The following is a 20798-nucleotide window of genomic DNA, read 5'->3' on the forward strand; positions in this document are numbered from 1 at the left end:
ATGTATGATGCATTTGTGTACATGCTTACAGGATAGATATAGAGACCATTCATCCTGATAATGTGGATAATTATCATGATTGTAGAGTATTCCAAGTTGAGATAAGTCCTACGTTTTTTAGTGTCTATTGCGGTTGGAATCTTGAAAGTTAATGATAAATCTATTTTTTATAAAGAATAAAAATGACATCAAGCTACAAAATGGTTTGTGAAAAGGAGGATATGAACCATGCTTTAGTGGTTTTGAGGAAATATATTGTGCAAACATTTGGTCACATTCATGGAGCAATTTGAAGCACACCATTAGAAAAGATGCATGGCAATCCCTATCTTGCAGACATTGGGTAGTTATTGTCAAAGGTATCCATTTCATATATTATTTAGTTGAGGGAAAGTGTCCATTAGATGTCAGGCCAAGCCAAGAAAGCCTCTTTCGAAGTAGGAGAGGGGCATCTTATTTTTTGGATGCAATGTTGACTTTTTGGTCTCCAACACCCCCGGAAAAACGTTTTTTCCAGAATATATGTACAAAAATCATTAGTAATGGCAATATATTTATGGATTTAAGCATAACCTACCACACAATAAGAAACAACTCGTTTGTACATGATCTTCTGGTCCTTGTCTGCGGATCCCTTCTATCTTTCTTGGCTTCCAATGGGGACGAAAAACAATACAATTTGTGAAGAGATTTCTAGTATCATGGAGGAAAAAACTTTGGTCTTACAACAGGTGGTCCTTTTATTGCTACTAGCTATTACTATGATTCTCCCATTGATGAATATGGTAAATCACCTTACCTTCATGTAAGTCATTCAAGCCCTACAAAAATAATTATTTTTCCTCTAAGATGCATTTGATTTTTTTGGCTAAATATGTGCACATATCAATTATGGTTCGGATGTTCACGATCCCAATTGGTCCCTAGAAGGATTATAGTGAACATCAAATAATACCATGTGGATAGAATCAAATAGGAAGAAAATGTAGAAACATGATTCTTGTGATACAAATTCTTCTGTAAAGGGAATCCACGACAAATTTCAATTTAAATATGTAAGGTAGGGTTTGCCATAGTCTTCATAGCTCAGTTATGTAATATGGATGATATCCAAATTACATGTACGTTATATTATATGTATTGGGTTAAAGTTTACATTCTCATTGAACACAATGATAAAGATGAGATTCTATGCATGTTGTTATTACAACCCGAGTTTTGGTATATAATTTGTTATTGTATGAGCTAATATAGTTTGATTTCTTCCATACGAGTCTTTATGTGGCTCATTGCAGCCTCTCCAAATTTGAACAAGGAAACATGGTTTTGGCCAGAATGAGAAATTGTGATACCATCTACAGCTCTATAGTCCTCCAACAATGAGTTTATTATTGTTGTTTCCCAGTAGATTGCATCACCTCTAGTGGTTTGAATGTGATTGATATGAGAATCCTCCATGTAAATCAAAAGCCCACTTTTTTGGATGAAGTAGGAAAAAAAAACATGACTAATAATGTCTGCATGACCATAACTCCTAGATGCCAACATTGACAGTTTTGTTGAAACCTTGAGAATGAAGCAACGTTCTCCATTGATTGCTTCTAACCAATGCATTTTTCATTGGAAAACATGGTTGAAGTTGATCTTGGATCCAAACCCCACACAAAATATAAGCTAATTACAATTAATTGAACATCATCCAAATTTGAAAAACAAGTACCCTGAACTGGTATGATTCTTGTTTTCTCTATTTCTAGTGCTTTGAAGGACCGCTCTCTAATTTGTTGTTGAGGTTGTATTGTTTGTGTTCTCAAGATTGCCACTAAGATTTTGAATCAGAGTGAAACTGACCTGGACCACCTAGGCCATAGTGAGACCATATGTAGCTAAACATACATATCCAAGAAACATGTAGTTACATTTAAGCCCTTGGATTTGCCTGCTAAATAGCTAAAAAACATGTGCATAGAAATCTTCTTTGTTGTTTGCAAACTCCTTACAACACCTATAGCTGAATGTTAGGCCTATGTTTATAGAAATGAATATAGCTTAATGTTAGACCTATCTTTATAATCTTCAAAGGAGATATCAACCCATTGTTGGTATAGATTAACTTCTTGGGATTAAAGTCAATAGGATAAGAAGAAAATTGACAGTAGAAAAGAATTAGAGTAGAAGCCATTCGCTGCAGGGAGTTATAAGCTATTGCCTGGGATTGCTTGTTGGGATCGTGTTGTGATGTGTTCAGTTGGGGTATTTCAACTACTTAGAAGAATTATAAAAGGGTTTTGAACTTGTAGTTACAAATGTTACCATGTTATCATAAATATTTAATGGACTACTTAATCAATTTCTTCATTTATGATGGCCCTCTCAATCCCATGCCAATAGCATGGGGTGTCTCATATGATGTATCAAGCCTAGAAAATGTGGGAAAATAATAAATCTTTCAAGTAAGCTTCTCAAATTGTGATTTCATCAATACACCTCTCCTTTCCCTGACAAAAATAGACATTATTGTTAATTTTATGCCACCATGAGTGCCCTTTTCATCCTCTGGTCTAGCCTCCTTACCCATGTCTTGAAGGAAATATCAACCTGAACATTTTAGCAATGTTACAAGGCATCTTTCTCTCTAGTACCAATTCTGTAGTGACTCAGATTACTCATTCTATCAATTGTCATAATAGTTCTACCACGTTGAGTATAAATTATAATATTTCATATACTTAGGATGTTAATAGGTTCATTTTTTTAAACCGTGAGTTTCTTAACCTTTTTTATGGTATTTTAGTTTTTGTTTTTTGCCTAATATGATGGCTTGTCCCCAGTTAGTTAACCCAATATCTAAAAAACAACTCCCATGTTGTCTATACATTTTCTACTGTGCAATTATGGATCATAGTTGGAAATCCTTGATCTGTTATAATTAATGTCATACAAATCATCGCCCTTAGTAACAAGGAGACAGGAATTGAAATTTCAACTGGGCTATTGAAATATACACTAGTTTATGTAGTTATCAAATATGTCACAGATCTTGTATCTCATAGGATTTGCTAGGAATAGACTACTTAGTTGGGAAGTTTTAGTTTAAAATCTCTTCCTAACACATACCTATGCTACATTTTTTTTTTGCTTTCCATCGTTTTCTTTCAACATTACTGAGGAGTTGATTTTTCTTTCCACTCTAATATGCAATGAGAAGGAAGAAATACGTGCCTTCTCCTTCTGAAATTTTCTCCACCCCAATAACTCTTTTTCAAAGTTTCAATTTTGTGACAAGTTGAAGCAAATATCTCCGTAAGTGATTTCTGTAGTTTTTTTTTTGAGATTATGACTTCTATTAAGCCACCGAAACATGATTACGAGTGACATACCAATGGCATATATTGTGTAGTTATACCATTTTTTTTGGATTCGATGAAAAGTTTCTCAATTATTAGATGGAATGGTGGACCATCTCAAATTCGTTTAGGCTGGAATCTTATTTTTGAGAACCACTTTTAAATATATTTTTTTTGGGTGTAGAAGTCGAGCTTGCCTCAAAAAAGTTTACAATATGATTGAAAATTTTCTTTTAGCTATCAACATTTTTGTAGGCTCACGAATTCCATGTCAAACAAGTGATGTTGCGAAACTTGTCATAACTTTCTCTCTCATCATTGGATTCAAATTTCGTAAATAATGATAGAAAGAGGACAGTTTGTAGTTTTTTGGGTATCATTTTCAGGGCCGAAGGTTGCAATAGGGACATGTGGCACTTTGTAAAAATTCACTCTATTGAACGAGTCTATAATCAAGTCATCGTGGGAGATTGGGCATAACGATTCCTTGAAGAATCCAATCTTTATCAGAACTATGGGGTTCAGAAGAGGACTCAGAGGGCTACCACAGGACGAAATTGCAGATCCTAGAGATACGAAATTACATAAATATGTCAGTTTCAATATCAAGCTCCTAGAAGGCAAGAAAAAGCATGCATTCAAGGATCACTACAGTAAGTACTACACATCAACAGTCAAGGGTCAGTCTCCTATAACAAGGTATGTATGATTAGTGTTTACATTTGGATTTTGAGTATCATCTCTGACATATGTTTTTGCAGGACAACGTAAGTATATATAGGGCCTCAGTTATAAATCTATGTCTCTATATGTCATAGTTAGTTTTGATACCACATTTTAGATGTCCTATTCTTGAGACTACACATTTGATGCTACATATTCTTGATGCTACACCAAGTTTGCTAAATCTATATGATGTTGTAAGTTCATGTTACTTGTCTTGCCATAGTTGATAGAATGGTCCTTTTTGTTGTACTTAGAACTTGGTCCATCACAAGACTAGGGTCTATCATCAGTTTTTATTGTATATATCTTTAGGTCAGTTTAGGATATGGTCTTCCATAGGGTACATGCCTATATCAAGAGTGGGAGTCTTTGTCTACTGCTACAACAAGTCAACAACAAAAGTGACAAGAAACTTCAAGTACACATTGTAATTTAATTTGTATTTATTCATTATTATGTACTTACACGTGTTTTAGAGGCAAAGGTAAGTTGAAGGGTATTTTGTTTTATTTTGGGATTGGTTTCACCAGGAAAATTTTGCATGCAGGTAGAAGAATACTCAAGTACAACATCAAGAAAGAATTTAAGAGTAGAAGTATCGAATCAAAGGAAGCATTGTAGCAGGACATCCTTGAAGACATGAAAACCATCTATATCTCGTGAAGTATTCTTAAGTCCAAGAGTCATCATTGTAAAGTTTTAAAAGAGTCATTTATAAAAGAGTCATCACTCTTGTAAAAGAGTCGTCATTATAAAGTTGTAAAAGAGTCATCATTGTAAAGATTTTAAAAGAGTCATTTGTGAAAGATTTATTCTTCCTAGAGTTGAAGAGGCAGTGTTGGGAGGTATAGGAGCCACTATTGGGATGATGTCATGGTTGGGTTGTAGGTCATAGAGTGATTGGGTATTTGGTCAAGTACATGAAAATCATTGTACATCTTATTGTATTGTGGATTGCTTTCCTTGGTTTGGGAATCCATAGTCTCATCTTATTTCAGTCATTATAGGGTGGTAGGGTGGTGCTAGGGCAAGTTGTGGTTTGCTAGGGTATTGGGGCATCCATTCAATTTATTATTGTAGAAACCAGGGCGTTGGGGCATCCTTCTAGTGGGAGTTGGAGAAGAATGATTTTGTAGAATTCTATGAAGTTGTTGCTTTCATTTCAGTTGGGGCTAAAGATTAAAGAATTTATTAGAAAAGCGTTCATTGGTTTTTGACTCGAAGGCGGTTTTCCAACTAAAATTCTTGTGCCTACTATTTTCTTTTATTTACTATTATTACTACATAAAAATTAATAATAATTGAAGATTAACTAATGATATGAAAATATTTAAAAGTGCTAATTTCTAAGGAACACTAGTTCATCGCCCTTCTTAGTATTTCCAACAATTGGTATCAGAGATTGCTTCCTTTAATATAAGTCTAACAACTAGAAGGAGATCATGGAGCATACTAAGAATAGAGTTCCCTTGTTTGATGGAAATAGCTATGCACTTTGGAGTGGAAGAATGTAGGTTCATTTGCTGGAGCAAGGATATGAAGTATGGGAAATCGTTGACAAAGTCTTCACACCAACCGAGGAAGAACAAGGTAAGAAAAATATGGGATATGATGCAAAGGCTAAAGATCTTAATCCCAATGGGCTTATCGAATTTTTTTATCTTAAGGTATTGAGTTGCAAAATTGCTAAAGAGGTATGGGGCAAGCTTGAAAATATATATGCAGGTCACTCAAAGGTGAAAGAAGAAAAGCTTCAAATTTCCATGGAAAAATTTGAGCAACTCAAAATGAGGGAAGATGAAGATATTGCTGCATACTTTCAGCATGTTGATGAAACAACAATTACATTGGAAGGTTTTTGAGAACCTGTTGAAACAATTTTTATTTTTTTTTCTGAAAGATCCTTGGAACCTTGATAGCATGATTTAACATGAAGATATTTGTCTTGGAAGATAGATCGAATCTGACCATTCTCAGCATAGGTGAATTGCATTGAATTCTTATGGCATATGAAATGAGGATTGAAGAAGAGGAGGGCACATCTCACTTAGAAACAACATATTCCGCATCCAAGAAGAATAGTAAGGACAAGCAGACTCCAAAATAAAAAAACTTGCAATTGTAAGGATGAGGAGAAGGAAGACAAATTCTTAGATAAATAATTTGCCTACCTCACACGGAAAATGAGACCAGGTACGGGAAAATTCAAAGGTAAACTTCCATTAATAATTTTTTTTATTGTGGTGAGGTTCGGCATTTTGCAGGCAAATGTCCTCAAAAAATGAGGGTGTTACGAAAGGGAAGAAAAGTACTAAGAAGTTCAACAAGCAAGGCAAGGAGAAATGGTTTAAGAAAAGTTTCTTCTCCAAAGAAGACAGCTTCTCATCTGAAGAACACAGTGATAGAGAAGAAGAATTCAATTGAAGAGTAGTATTTATGGCCAAGCACAATAAATAAGAGGCACATGATAAAGAAGGAGACAAAGAAGATGAAATGGCTGAAGTCGAATTTCAAAACGAAGTAATCATGGTTATCAAAGAGCTCAAGGCTAAAAAGAAGCATGTTAACACTCTTGAAGATGAATTGAAGGCAAAAAGGGAACATGTCCTCAATCTTAAAATCAAGGTTGAATAATACAAACAAATTGAAGAATCACTTAGGAAAGAAGTAAAGGAAAGCAACAACGATCGACAAGAATTGGAAGCTGAAATAGTTTCTCTGTGAAAGGAAGTAAAAAGTGGAAAGACTCTTCAAGACTATGGCAACAATTTAGAAGCTTTGGATGAACTCATAAAAAACGAACAATCATGTAGTGACAAGATTGGTCTTGGTTACTTTGAAAAATCTAAAAAGGAGTCAAGTCCTTCTATGACAACTAAAGAAGATGGATATGCAAAAAGGGTAGATCCCCCAGCTAGATGAAGAGATCAAGACTCACTGGAAGAACCTTGGAGGAGAGTTCCTCGAATAATATTTACTTCTAGGTATCAACCTATCTTTTATGGTCACTATTATTCATGCAGAGGGTTTTGACATAGAGCAGTAGAATGTCGCATGTATGAAAATTATTCTAGGAGATCTTTCAAAAATGGATATTCTAGAACTCAGCAAGATATCAACAAATTTAATTATCTAAGAGATGATGTCGAATGTTACAAATATAAAAATTTTGGACACCTGGCTAAAGATTGCAGACTTGAAAGCGCTCCAAAGGAGTTCACACAAAATCAAAATGAACTATTGGGTTGTGTTATATTGTTTCCACGACTAGCTCCCCTAGTTAATCAGGGGGTTATATGGCGGGCGAAGCCCCTCCTGTGTTGCGCCAATTGCGTAGCGAGGGGGTCATAGGAGGGGTTTGAGGGGGGGCAGTTAGTCCCCCTCTATGTGGTCTGGGGAAACGACCCGGAGAATTTTTTTTTGGACCCTATATTAGGTGGGGTGAACCTACCTATGGTTTTGTGCATGGTTTTGGGTGTGATGGTTTTCAGTCCATGGTATTGGATGCTTCAGCATGTATATATATGTATTGTAACATTGAAAGGAATGTAATGAAAAATCAATCTGGTCATCTCGATTTTGGGATCCAGGGGAAAGCTCTGTGTATATTTGTTTTATGTGTTATGCTCTCATTATTGTTTATTTTCCGTGTTTTAGAATTCGTATGTAGGTAATTTATGTATGCGGTTAAAACCTACATTTGGTTTCGAAGTTGTTTTGTCTTCACAAGGACACCTTTGTTGCTGAGGGGTTTCACTCAGGCCTATGGTAGACCTTGTTCAGTGGGAGATTTGCGGGATCGATTCTGGTGGCGAAAGAAGATGGCAAGTAGTTGAAATATAGAGATCGAGAAATTTAATGGTCAGAGTTTTGAGTTGTGGAAACTCAATATGGAGGATCTGTTGGTGGATAAAGATCAGTGGATCATGGTTCTTCCAGGTACTAAACCAACCGGAGTGTTCGATGAAGAATGGAAGAAGTTGGATTGGAAGGAAAAGAGCACAATACGATTGTGTGTCTCAGATTCTGTATTGCTGAATGTATCAGGGGAAGCTACGTCGAATGCTTTGTGGGAAAAGTTAGGGAATTTGTACTAATCTAAGTCTCTCGTGAATAAACTATTCCTATAGAAAAATTTGTATAGCCTGAGGATGAAAGATGGAGACTCGGTGATAGAGCATCTGAATGCATTTAGTACTATGGTAAGTTAGTTATTATTTGTTGATATTAAAATTTCATATGAAGATAAGTGCATTGATTTGTTGTGTTCTCTACCAAATTCGTGGGATAGTCTAGTTATTGCAATAGGTAGAAATGAAACTGCCTTGCAGTTTGATGAAATAGTCTCATCGTTACTGATGGATGAGATGAGACAGAAAAATATGGAGAGCCAGAATGGTGATGCCTTGTCTATACGAGGAAGGTCCCAAAACAAAAACAAAAATAAGTCATCGAGTGGGAGACCTAAATCTAGAAGAAAATCTAAATCTCTAGGAAAACCTATAAAGGGGTGTTGGAAATGTAGAAAGGAAGGGCACTACAAAAGGGACTGCAAATCTAAAGCTTCTGACAAAGGAAAGGGATTTGATGATTCACCTTCTGCAGAAGTGAAAACCACCTCAAATGAAGGTGGCACTACAACAAAACCAGCGATTTGCGCCAGATTTAGCGCCAGATTTTAGTGCATTTTTTTGTAATTGTGATGAGCAACCTGGCGCTAAATCTGGCTATATTGTACAATTTTTAAAGCGTCCTTTTTTGCACCTGATTTTGCATCCTTTTTCACGCTAGATTTTGCATCATTTTTTACACCAAACTATGCATCATTTTTTGCGTCAAATTTTGAACCAAGATTTGCATCTTATTTTATGACAGGTTTTACTTCTAGTTTTGTGTCATTTTTTGCATCTATTTTTCATTCTCTTTTTCTTCCTATTTTGTGTCATTCTTTGCTTCCATTTTTGCACCATCATTTGCATCAAGTTTACACTGTATTTTGAATCCAATTTAACATCTTTTTATGCATCCATTTTGTGTCAGTTTTTGCATCTAGTCTTCGCCAGGTTTTGTATCTAGTCTTACACTAGTTTTTGCTTCTATTTTTGCACCAGCTTTGGTGCCTATCTTTGCACCATGTGTTGAATTTGATTTAGCACCAAATTTTGCATCCATTTTTGTGCCCATTTTTGCATCTTTTTTTGGACCATTTTTTACATCCACATTTATGTTTGATTTGTCTCCATTTTTCCCATCTCATTTTGCATCATATTTTGCGTCATTTGTTTCATCCAATTTTGCATCATTTTTAACACCATCTCTTGCATCTAATGTTACATCATTTTGAGCATCCAAATTTGCATTTATATTTGCATCTTATGTTGAGTCATGTGTCGTGTCCACCTTTGCATCTTATTTTGTGTCTAATAGTACATTCAATTTAGAGCCATTTTTTACGTCTACTTTTGTATTTGTTTTTTCACCAAGTTTTGCGTCCAATTTTAAGCTATTTTATGCCCCTTTTTGCACCATTTTTTTATGTCTACTTGTGTCCAATGTTGCACCATTATTTACACAGACTTTTTCATCCAATTTTGCATTTTTTGGTGTCTAGTTTTACATCGTTTTCACCATCCAAATTTGCATCTTTTTTTGCCTCATTTTGTGTCCACATTTGCATATAATTTTGTGTCTGAGTTCGAGCCTAAATTTGCATGTGGTTAGGAATCATTTTTTACATCCAATATGGCATCCTTGGTTTCACCTTTTTTCAGCCCCATTTTGCATCTTGTTTTATGTCTTTTCTTACATCTTTTTTTTTTCCTTTTTTGCACCCAAGTTTGCATCCCAAATTTACACCATTATTTGCAGGAGTAGTCTACCTAGGCGGTAGAATGGCCCGTTTTCCCAGGGGAGGGTGGCGGAGAAGCGGAGAAGGAGGGTGGCGGAGCTAGGGGAGGGTGGCGGAGGACGGAGACATTCCTGGTGGCCAGAGCCGGACGATTTTCCGGCCGGTGACGGAAAACGGGCCATTCTACAGCCTAGGTAGACTACTCCATTGATCAATTATATCATTACTAGATTCAATGACTAATTATATCATTATTTAGCATAGTGAACTTTCATATATACTAAGTCAAATGATCAATTATATCATTGTTTAGTATGGTGAATAATTTTAAATTTATGGAAAAAATAAATTTTTAAATTAAACAAGCACTGCTATTTATGATATTAAAATAAATAAAACACATGAACCTTTTCTTGCTGGTAAAAAAAAAACGATAAAACACACTTTAAATACAAAAAGCTGGGTATTTTTTACCCATCAAAAAAATCTTGGAAATTTTCATTAAAAATCGTTACCCAGCAAAGCTTTTTAATATAAAAGTTTTCGGAATTTCGTTTAAAACTTTGTACAGATCCTTTTAGAAGTAAAAAAAACTTTAAATTCCCTGGAAGAAATGCACATTTTGTGCATCGAACGGAAGTAACCACAAAACCAAATTTGGGTCATGTTTAACCTCTCATAACTTATGGGTTAGATAGGTTAGCTTTCTGTGAGCCTCACTTTAACTAAAAATAAAATATTCTGAATTGTTACGCTGGTTAAACGTGATTGTTGGTGATTTAAAAAAAAAGGTCACCACAAACCAAAGAACACTCGTTGCAACACCGGTGAAGATTGTATGATGATTTTTTTCATTTCAGCCTCCATTTAATTTTGGTTGTTAACTAAACCAACTTCATCATCTGTGAAATAGGAGGAGAAGAGCCTAACATTATATTAAATACAGAAAAGCCCCCTCTCTCCCTGTCACAATTATCAGATTAACTATATGCAGAGTGGGATTTGCTGCCCTTCTTAGAATCTTCCATAGAGCTCCAAGAACGAGCCCGCAAAGAAAAGTATATCGATGATCTCGAGTAATGATCACAGATAAATGCTTATAACTGGCAGCAGCACCACGTACAATTCACAATAACATGTGGTAAACTGAACAGCAGCAAACAAACAAACAATATGCTTTTGTGTTTTTGGAAAAATCTCAAAGCCCAAATGCAGAAAACATGGTGCTATCCCATGACAAAATCAAAATAAGGATCAAAACTTGTTTATACAACGTCTGACACAACTAAAAAATCCCATCTTCCTGACACAGTTCCTTTCTCAGCGTCCGTGAGACTAACTGGCAAGCATCCATACTCAGATCTACTGTTGCTGCCAAGGCCACAAAACCTGCAACATCTTCCATACAATTAACATGTCTCATGGCTATTTGTACAACGGGCTTGCTGCATTGACGTTCTCCCTGAACAGTAGAACTCATCACAAAGCCTTTATAAATAGGATAGGGGAACTGGCTGAAAGAAAAATCTCCACTGCTGTGAGGACTTGCAACAGGAGAATTGAGGGATGAACATCCTGACCGTCCATTACCCATGTCAATCAGAAACTTCCCTCCCTTCTAGGAACTGATCACTGATTCTGCAAGTAATATCCCATTATTCATGCCAACCAATCCACAGCCCTCTGCCACAAGCTCAAATCTGCAGCCCAAACCGTCATTACCGTCGCGTTCTTTCCAAGCTTCCAGTCGACCCCATGGCGTCCAACTGCCTTCTCCCATATGTCTAAGAATAAGCCAAGCTCCAGGGTTAGAGCGGCTAACCCTATCTGTACCAACTGAAGGAACAAAAGGAGTTACCATTGATGCAGCTGCAACTGGAGACCTAGAAAGATCATGTATCATAACCAACCATCCTTTCCGTACCCTTATATCTCTCTCCCGACTACTACTGCAGGAGCTTAACCAGCCCCTATTACTTGAGTCACATTGGATCGATCTGTGACAGATAAAAAGCTGTAATCAGAATCAAAAGAAATCAAAAAATACAAAAATAGTCTCTAAACCCCTGCTAATAAAACAGAACAAGAACATGCAACCATCCACAGAAACATCTACATACAAAGGAAAAACAAAAGACAGACAACAATCCCTTCATACAATCCAAAACATGACAATCTCTTTCCACAACAGAAACGCACTCTCATGGTACAAAACCTTAAAATCTGCTAAAGCAGTTCAACTTTCAAATTTCAAATTTCAAACAAACCACCTCCAATATCCTCCACAAATTTTACATAAAAAAAACATATAAGACATCACCAGGTTTGCTACGGTGGTTAGCTCTTAGAATTTAATCTAAACTGCAGGACAGTCTGACATTAAATATCATAATGGGCACTCTCAACAACCCATTTCCTTAAAATCTGCTAAAGCAACTAAAATTTCAAATTTCAAACAAACCACCTACAATAGCCTACACAAATTTAAAAAAAAAAGGACGACATCACCGGGCTTTGCTATGGTGGTTAGCTCTTAGAATTCAATCTAAACTGCAGGACAGTCTGACATTAATTTTGATAGCATATATACAAATTTTGCATGGGTTTTGATAATGGGTACTCTAAACACCCCATAACTCACAATCTACGCCAGAAGACAGCCAACATTCCACCTGATCCGCTCATTTATTCAAATTTTAAATTTATGGTTTGATTGGGAGTGGACCACTGGATTTATAGATCAGAAAAGTCACTGGAAATGGGGGCATTTGAGTGTCTAGTATAAGGGCTCGGTTAGATGGTGAAGTGGGAGTGCTTCATATCCCTGTCAAGGTTCACATCCGAGTCAATTTCATCCCTCATGCGCTGTCTTGCTCAAGAAAGCAGGCTGCTTCGAGTGGTTAAGACCAGTTGCATGTATGGATGACTTTGGCAGAATAAGATACCCACCTAGGTGAAGAATTTCTAAGCCATCTACATTCAATTGGAATATTGTCAGATTGGGAAAATGCACACTTGCCACACATTGATACCAATAATAATAGAAAGTCAATTGTAATATTGCCAAACTGGGAAAGGTGCTCTTGCCACATATTGATGGCAACAATAATAGAAAGCATATTGTGATAACAAATAAGGGATTTAAATTTTACACTAGCGTTCTTTTTCATTCAATTCAAAAGGAAATCCTGTATACCAATCTCTAGCTACATACAAAGGAAAAACAAAAAACAAACAACAATCCCTTCATACGATCCAAAACATGACAAACTATTTCGACAACAGAAACACACTCTAATGATACAAATCCTTAAAATCTGCTAAAGCAGTTCAAACTTCAAATTTCAAACAAACCACGCACAATAGCCTCCACAAATTTTTATGTAAAGCAGTTCAAATTTCAAACAAACCACCTACAATAGCCTTCATAGATTTTACATAAATAATATATAAGACATCACCGGGGTTTGCTATGGTGGTTAGCTTTTAGAATTTAATCTTAACTGCAGGACAGGTTGACATTAAATATGATAGCATATATAGAAATTTCGCATGGGGTTTGATAATGGGCACTCTAAACACCCCATTTCTTTAAAATCTGCTAAAGAAATTCAAATTTCTAAGTTCAAACAAACAACCTACAATAGCATACACAAATTTTACATTAAAAAAAAATATAGCAAAATAACAAACAGAAAAAAGACACCACCAGGTTTGTTATGGTGCTTAGCTCTTAAAATATAATCTAAACTGCAGGACAGTCTGACATTAAATATGATAGAATATATACCAATTTTGCATGAAGTTTGATAATGGGCACTCTAAACACCCCATTACCCACAATCTATGCTAGAAGACAGCCAACATTCAACCTGATCCAGTAGTGTATTCAAATTTTAAAGTTATGGGTTGACTGGGAGAGGACCACCGAATTTATAAATCAGAAAATTCACTGGAAATGGGAACATTTGTGTGTCTAATATAAGGGCTTGGTTAGAGATGTTGAAGTGGGAATGCTTCATATCCCTGTCATCCAACTCAATGTCATCCCTCATGGGCTGTCTTGCTCAAGTAAGCAGGCTGCTTCAAGTGGTTAAGACCAGTTGCATGTTTGGGTGACTTTGGCAGAATAAGATACCCACCTAGGTGAAGAATTTCTAAGCCATCTATATTCAATTGAAATATTGCCAGAATTGGGAAAATGCACACTTGCCACACAATGACACAATGATAACAATAGAAAGTCATTTGTAATATTGCCAAACTGGTAAAGGCACGGTTGCCACACATTAATGGTTGATAATAGAAAGCATATTGTGAAAACAAATAAGGGATTTAAATTTCACGGTAGCGTCCTTTTTCATTCAATTCAAAAGAAAATCCTGTATACCAAGTTCTAGAGATTCTGCACAATGTAGTTGAGAGTAAATAATGCGTAGCTAAGAATCAGAGCACCAACCGTGATCTAGAATTCCTGTCGCGGCTAAACTTGTAGCTGAAAATTGGTTGTTGAATATTGCCCTGAATCTGCAAGACCTGCGGACTGCACTCGGGCTCGCCGTCAAACTGGAAAACAAACCTTGGGTCAGGCTCTGCCCGGACGTTCAAGTGAAGCTGAGGTCCCGCTTTCGAATCTCCGGCTGAGCTTTTCCCAATAGACACCCACCCGTTGTGGAACACGACCAGCCTCTCGTGGGCTCCCTCCAAGTCCAAAGGAACCGAGAATTTACCCAACACCTTTCCCAAGTTCATACCGCAGTTCGAACCCTGCCGGCCTGTGTAAACCGTAATGTCCAGCTGCGGATTCGAAACCCCGAGGCAAGAATAATTCTTGGAAAGCTTCACTAGCTCCGAATGCTCCAGATGAAAACTCGCCACCAAATAATTCTTGGAAAGCTTCACTAGCTCCGAAAGCCCGCCAAAAGTACCTCTACGCCAAGTAGATCCCTGGAAAGTGTCTATCTCTCAATGTTAGTGACATCTCAACGCATTCACCCATTCGGGAGCTTTCGTAGGCAGTCAGCGTCGTATGTAGAGCATCTAGCTCGGCGAGCCTCACAGTTTGTGAGGAAGAGTAAGCAGATCGCAGAGTATTTGCTTATTTCACTCCTTTCGGAAAACCTATAAATTTTTTAAAGTAACTGCTACTTACGAATCATAAGTTTTTTAAAATAAATTCTACTTAGTTTCAGATTTTTAGATTTTTAAGGGGTTTTACCGACCCAGAAATAGAGATTCAATAAATGGAAGAGAAGCTTACTGATGGTGACATCGCCGTCGGGGCTCTGGAGCATCTTGTCCATTCCCTTGGGGCCGAGTGAGGTGCGGAGGATTCTCGCAACGGACCTGGCGGCCGCAATGTTGGCCTTCTGAGCATCTAAGCCTCTGATTCGGGTCTTCTGCTCCTGCTCCTTTATTATGATAAATGGCCTCCCGTACTCATCAAATGCCAGCGCCATCCCTGCAAACAGTAACAGATTGCAGCACAGAGATTAAAACCTAAACATACAAGAGTGGCTGCTAAAAACACACTGGATTTTGAACCAGAAACCTGAAATGCGTGTACTCCTCTCTGTGTGGAAGACTGAATGTGCGGGTGGAAATCCATTGAAGTTAAAAATGGAACATACCTTGGCACCGTCAATGGACTGAAGAACCGATCGTGGGGTTCGAGTGTCTGCTACTGGTGAAACCCTAATTCGCAAATCTCTGCAATCTCGTTTTCGCTCCCGCCCTGCTAAAAGCGAACAGATCGTCCTTCTTGTTCTAGAACGTAAACGAAGTTTGGGTTGGGAGGGGTTTTGTAAAGAAAAGTAAAGCTTTACCTTTTTTCAAAAATGCTAATTTCATAGTGAAAAACAGTAAATACATTTTTTTATTTTCACATCACTAGTTAAGTAGCTATATAATGTTTTTGGTTCTTGGTTAGGTTGGAAAATATTTATAATAATATAATTTTATGGTTGTTGTTTAAGTTTATTAGGTGTTATTAAAACAATAAATACATTTTTTTTATTTTCACATCACTAAAGAAGTAACTATATAATGTTTTTGGTTATTGGTTAGGTTAGAAAATATTTATAATAATAATAATATAATTTTATGGTTGTTGTTTAAGTTTATTAGGTGTAATTTTTTTTAATTTCAATTTAATAATTTTTAAATGGAAAAATATGATTTTAATTTGGTTGTATTGAAAATATTTATATGTTTTTACATATAAGGTGGGTGCAAACAAAGGAGAATATATAGTAAGTCTATTTAATAGTTAATAACAAGTGTTAATTTCTTAAAATTATATGATAAATTTGAAAGGAGTAGGGTATGTATCTTTTTTCGGGTGAAATATATTAAAATTATTATGTGAATGGGGTTGTAAGACCCTATATTTTCATCCTGGGAAAATATAGTCCTCTCTTAGCCACTTGCATAGTTTAGATTGTCATAAGCACAGTAGGTACATTGTCTTAAGATGTAAACATTTCATTTTAAGCAGTGTCATAATGTGGTTTCAGCGAAGCATTAAAAGATGGAATGAGCATGCACATTTGGGATGCTAGTGTTATATTCAGCTTGAGGCATGATTGCACGTCTAAGAAGACTCTAACAAGGGTTGCAGAGGAGAGGTTGGGGGATTGTAGTCTCACTTAGAAGTGTATACAAGCAAGTTAAGCCCTATGAGAAGTTGTGAAACAAAATTAAGGGATTTGACAAGTTGCACGAAGGCAACTTAGTAGTGGTACTAAGTGAGCAATCCTTGATTCAACTTGATACTCTCTCCTTGGCACTACCACTTTGTAAGATGGAGAAGAAATGTGAAATAGATGTGCAACCCACTAAAGAAGTTGAAGGTTGTTGTAATGTATATCGGTGGTTATGTCATGATGTGAAAGGAAGTGTTGGAACTTGGAAGGTGACCATTAGAGTAGATTTACCATGGAGTGCAAGGAGGTGCAAGGATCTGATAAGGAGGGAACTACACAAATATAACAAGTAGGCCATATTGGGTTAGGATATTACTATTTTGGGACATCCAAAGTTGAAGGTGCATTTTATGGAGGTGCAGTCGAAGTGCTTGGGTGCGTGCCACAGCGTAAGGGTATCTAGGACTTTTAGTGTGTGTTAGTGGTGTTAGTGCATTGTGTTTGATCAACACTAGCTAGAATGTGTTCCATGAAGGAAAAAATCCCACAAATTTGGGATGACTTAACCATTTGGCATTTAAGGTGTGTTATGTCCTAGTTTTTAGGAGACAATTAGAACCATCTTAGAGTGTGATGGGTTGTGCCATGGACTTAGGTCCACTTATATGGGTTGAGGTGTAAAGGTACCGTGTGAGTTGAGGAAAATGATTACAATGCTTACCTATATAAAGTGTTTATGATATAAGATTAATAAGTTTTTGTTGGAGAATGGAAGAGGAGGATAAGAAAAGAGAGGCATTAAGGTTTGTTGTAAATCAATCAAAAGGAACGAACTTGTTAATCTTATTAGCAAGATTGTTCAAGTTGTCTCTTCAATAGGAGTGAATTTTGGCTAGGACCAGGGAGTTAAGCATTGATTGGGTACTCTGGAAATCCAAGACCTAACATATCCAAGCTAGTCCATTAAATAGATTCATCTTGGGCAAGGGTTGTTAAGGCTAAGGTGCAAATATCCCCTCTGCTCAAACTATTTAACATGCAAAGTTGGATCTGATTCTTCAACTTGTCCTGACGATGAACCACACTGGTTGGTTCGAAACACCTAAACAAATGATATATCTTGTGATTTACGCTGGAAAAATTTCTCGTAAACTACACATTAAGAAAGTTTGTGCACTCCTATATGGATAAACATGCTTATTATCTTTCATGAGTTTCATCAAATATTTAACATATTATTCATCAACTTTATTTAGATATTCATCATCTCCAATTAACAAATATACATTAAGCAAGTTCATGCACTCTTATATCGATAACATGCTTATTATTTTTCATGAGTTTCATTAAAGATTTAACATATTATTCATCAACTTTGGATTTGGCGAGGATGAATTCTAGTATATTACCAAGTGTGTTTTTTTCAATTGTAGTTCTTACTTTCATGATTAATTTGGTTGTAATTTTTACTTCCATGATTAATTTAGTCTAAGTTCTCTAGGTAGTCATTAATGATCTATTCAGTGCTATGTGGGGGTTTTACTTTTCAACAAATATGAAGTATCTATGTTACATTGGGACCTAGTGACCTTGTTGAAAAACCCTAGCAAACATCTTTGAAACCATTTACTAGCACTAGTTGAACTTGAGATATCTCAAAAACTAAAAGGAACAAATAAGGGTTGCTTTGCCAATCCACTCATAACCTAATCCACTTTGGTGTACTTATATTCTCAAAGTGAATCAAATACCAAGAATGATCTATGTCTGCTAAAACCTATAATCACATTGTTTCCCTAATAGCAACTAAAAACTTCTATACCCAGTGGTTGAACTTTTGCAACCAATTATAAACCTTCAACAAGAAGTAGTTTTCTAACGAGAATTATTGCCATATCTTCCTTGGTTTTACGAGGAAAAAGAAATAAAATTTCATTTGTTATCAAAGGTAGACCAAATTCATTATTTGCATACTTCCAAACCTAGGGTTTCGTATCCAAAGTAGATCCTAACCACATCAATGAAACAAACTTTGTTTTTATATATCATCCAAACATTATGTACAATTACAGACTCACCTCTAATCCATTGTTTATAAAAATGTTGAATATTTTCATACATGATATACTGAACAATTGGACAATGAAAATAGTTTTCATCGCTATTCTTCCATTTATATGCTTTTTGCAACTTATTTGAAAGAGCAATTTTGTCCCAACAATTAGACTTGTAGCATAAAGAACATGGTTAATACATATGATTAGACCAAAAACTAGTTACTACCAAAATTCAACCAAAAAAAATATTACTGCATAAAAATAGAATTAAAAACAAAAAATATAAAAACAAAAATTTCCCAAATTAAAAATAAATAAATGATAAACTTTTTTTTACCAAAATTTAGTGATTTTTTTGGTGCTAATACTAACATCACCATTACAACAAGATATTTTTCTAGTGCTAATACTGCCATTAAAACAAGATATAAGAGGGATATAATGCAAAAAGTTTAATAATAATATGTATGTAGAAGATGGTCTTCAGACTGGTGAATTCATGATAATCAATGGGACTACAGTCAAAATAATTGGATGTTATTTACTTTTTTACATAGATTGTCAAAATAATTGCATAAATCGGTTTTTTTTAACCAAAATTTAACAAAAACTTTGCTAGTGCTAACATTAGAACCACCATTACAACAAGATATCTTTCTAGTGTTGACAACACCATTATAGTAAGATACCTCAAGAGAGACAGAAAATCTAAAAAGTATGATAGTAATACGTATCCAGAAGATGGTATTGAAACTAGTAATTGTTCACGAATCCATAAGATTGTAAGGTCATTCTCATTATCATAATCATTGTCATCATCATCACATCCTTGTCATTGTTATTGCCATCATTACATTATCATCATAATCACCATTCATGCCATCATCATCATCATTATGGACATTGTTTGCAATTGTTCATAATTGTAGATGTTGTAAGAAATATCATCAACCCAAAAAATGTGATCAGTGCTAAACGGTTGTTTAGGACACATTGATATACGTAAGAGAAATAACAACTCTATTTTTGAGAGATGATCGATGATGATCATCATCACCACCATTATCATCGTCATTGTCATTTTTATCATCCCCATCATCATCATTAATGTAATTTCTATCGACATTGTTGTAATCATCATCATCATTCATGCCATTATAGTTTTTTATGATGACCTAGATGAAAATGATGATGATGAAACCAAAGATAATGCTTATGATTATGACAATGACAACATCTAAAATTGGGAAGATTCGCCAACGTCATTAGCATCGTCATCATCATAATCATTGCCATCATCATCATTGTCATTGTAACCAGTATCATCTTTATCATCATAATCACAATTCATGTCATCGCCATCATCTTCATTTTCATCATTGTCAATATTATTGACATTGTCATCAATTGTTCATAATTGTCAATGCCATAAGGAATATCATCAATGCAGAAAATATGATGAGTGTTGGAAAAGGGATGCAAAAGCGAACATAGAAATGGGGGCAACAATAGAAGTAAAATTGGATGAAAAGTGGATACAACATAAGTAGATGCACAACAACATGAAAAACCTGACACAAAAGTGGATGCAAAAGTAGATGCAGTTGTCAATGCAAACTTGGATGCAAACATGAAGGCAAAAGTGGAAGCAAACATGGGTCCAATGGTAGGTGTAAAACTTGGCACAAATTGTGGTGAAACAAATGTGGATGCAACAACGGACACAAAAGCAGATGCAAAAATGGATGAAACAAAAGTGGATGCAATAGGGGATGCAAACGTGGAAGCAAATGTGGTTGCAATGGTAGGCGCAAGATATGGTGCAACAAAAGTGGATGTAACAATAGACAAAAAATATGCAAAATAAGATGCAAAAATGGATGTAAAAGTGGAAGCAAACATTGATGCAACAGGAAAAACAAAATTGGATGCAAAAAATGGATACAATGTAAGTAGATGCAAAATTAGATACAAAACGAGATGCAAAACCCAATGCATAAACCTGACACAAAAGTGGATGCAAAAATAGATGCAATATTTGATGCAAAAGAGGATGTGAACATGGATGCAAAATTGGAAGCAAACGTGGATACAACAGTGAGTGCAAAACATGGTGCAAATTGTGGCATAACAAAAGTGGATGTAATGATAGATGCAAAAAAAGAATCAAAGTATG

General features: G+C 35.7%; 2 pseudogenes across 1 annotated transcript; both read right to left on the reverse strand.

The window, feature by feature from the left end:
- Nucleotides 1-10739: 10739 nt before the first annotated feature.
- LOC149185895 (uncharacterized) lies at nucleotides 10740-14789 on the reverse strand (annotated as a pseudogene).
- Nucleotides 14790-14989: 200 nt separating this feature from the next.
- Nucleotides 14990-15664, reverse strand: LOC149185896 (T-complex protein 1 subunit epsilon pseudogene; annotated as a pseudogene). Its single transcript, XR_016256095.1, has 2 exons — nucleotides 15473-15664; nucleotides 14990-15382 (listed from the first exon to the last, which is right to left on the reverse strand). The product of XR_016256095.1 is annotated as a T-complex protein 1 subunit epsilon pseudogene (transcript).
- Nucleotides 15665-20798: the final 5134 nt, after the last annotated feature.

Source organism: Pinus tabuliformis, chromosome 3_1, assembly GCF_031772625.1.
Source record: "Pinus tabuliformis cultivar Carrire ecotype Pingquan chromosome 3_1, CPIR1, whole genome shotgun sequence".
NCBI lineage: Eukaryota > Viridiplantae > Streptophyta > Pinopsida > Pinales > Pinaceae > Pinus > Pinus tabuliformis.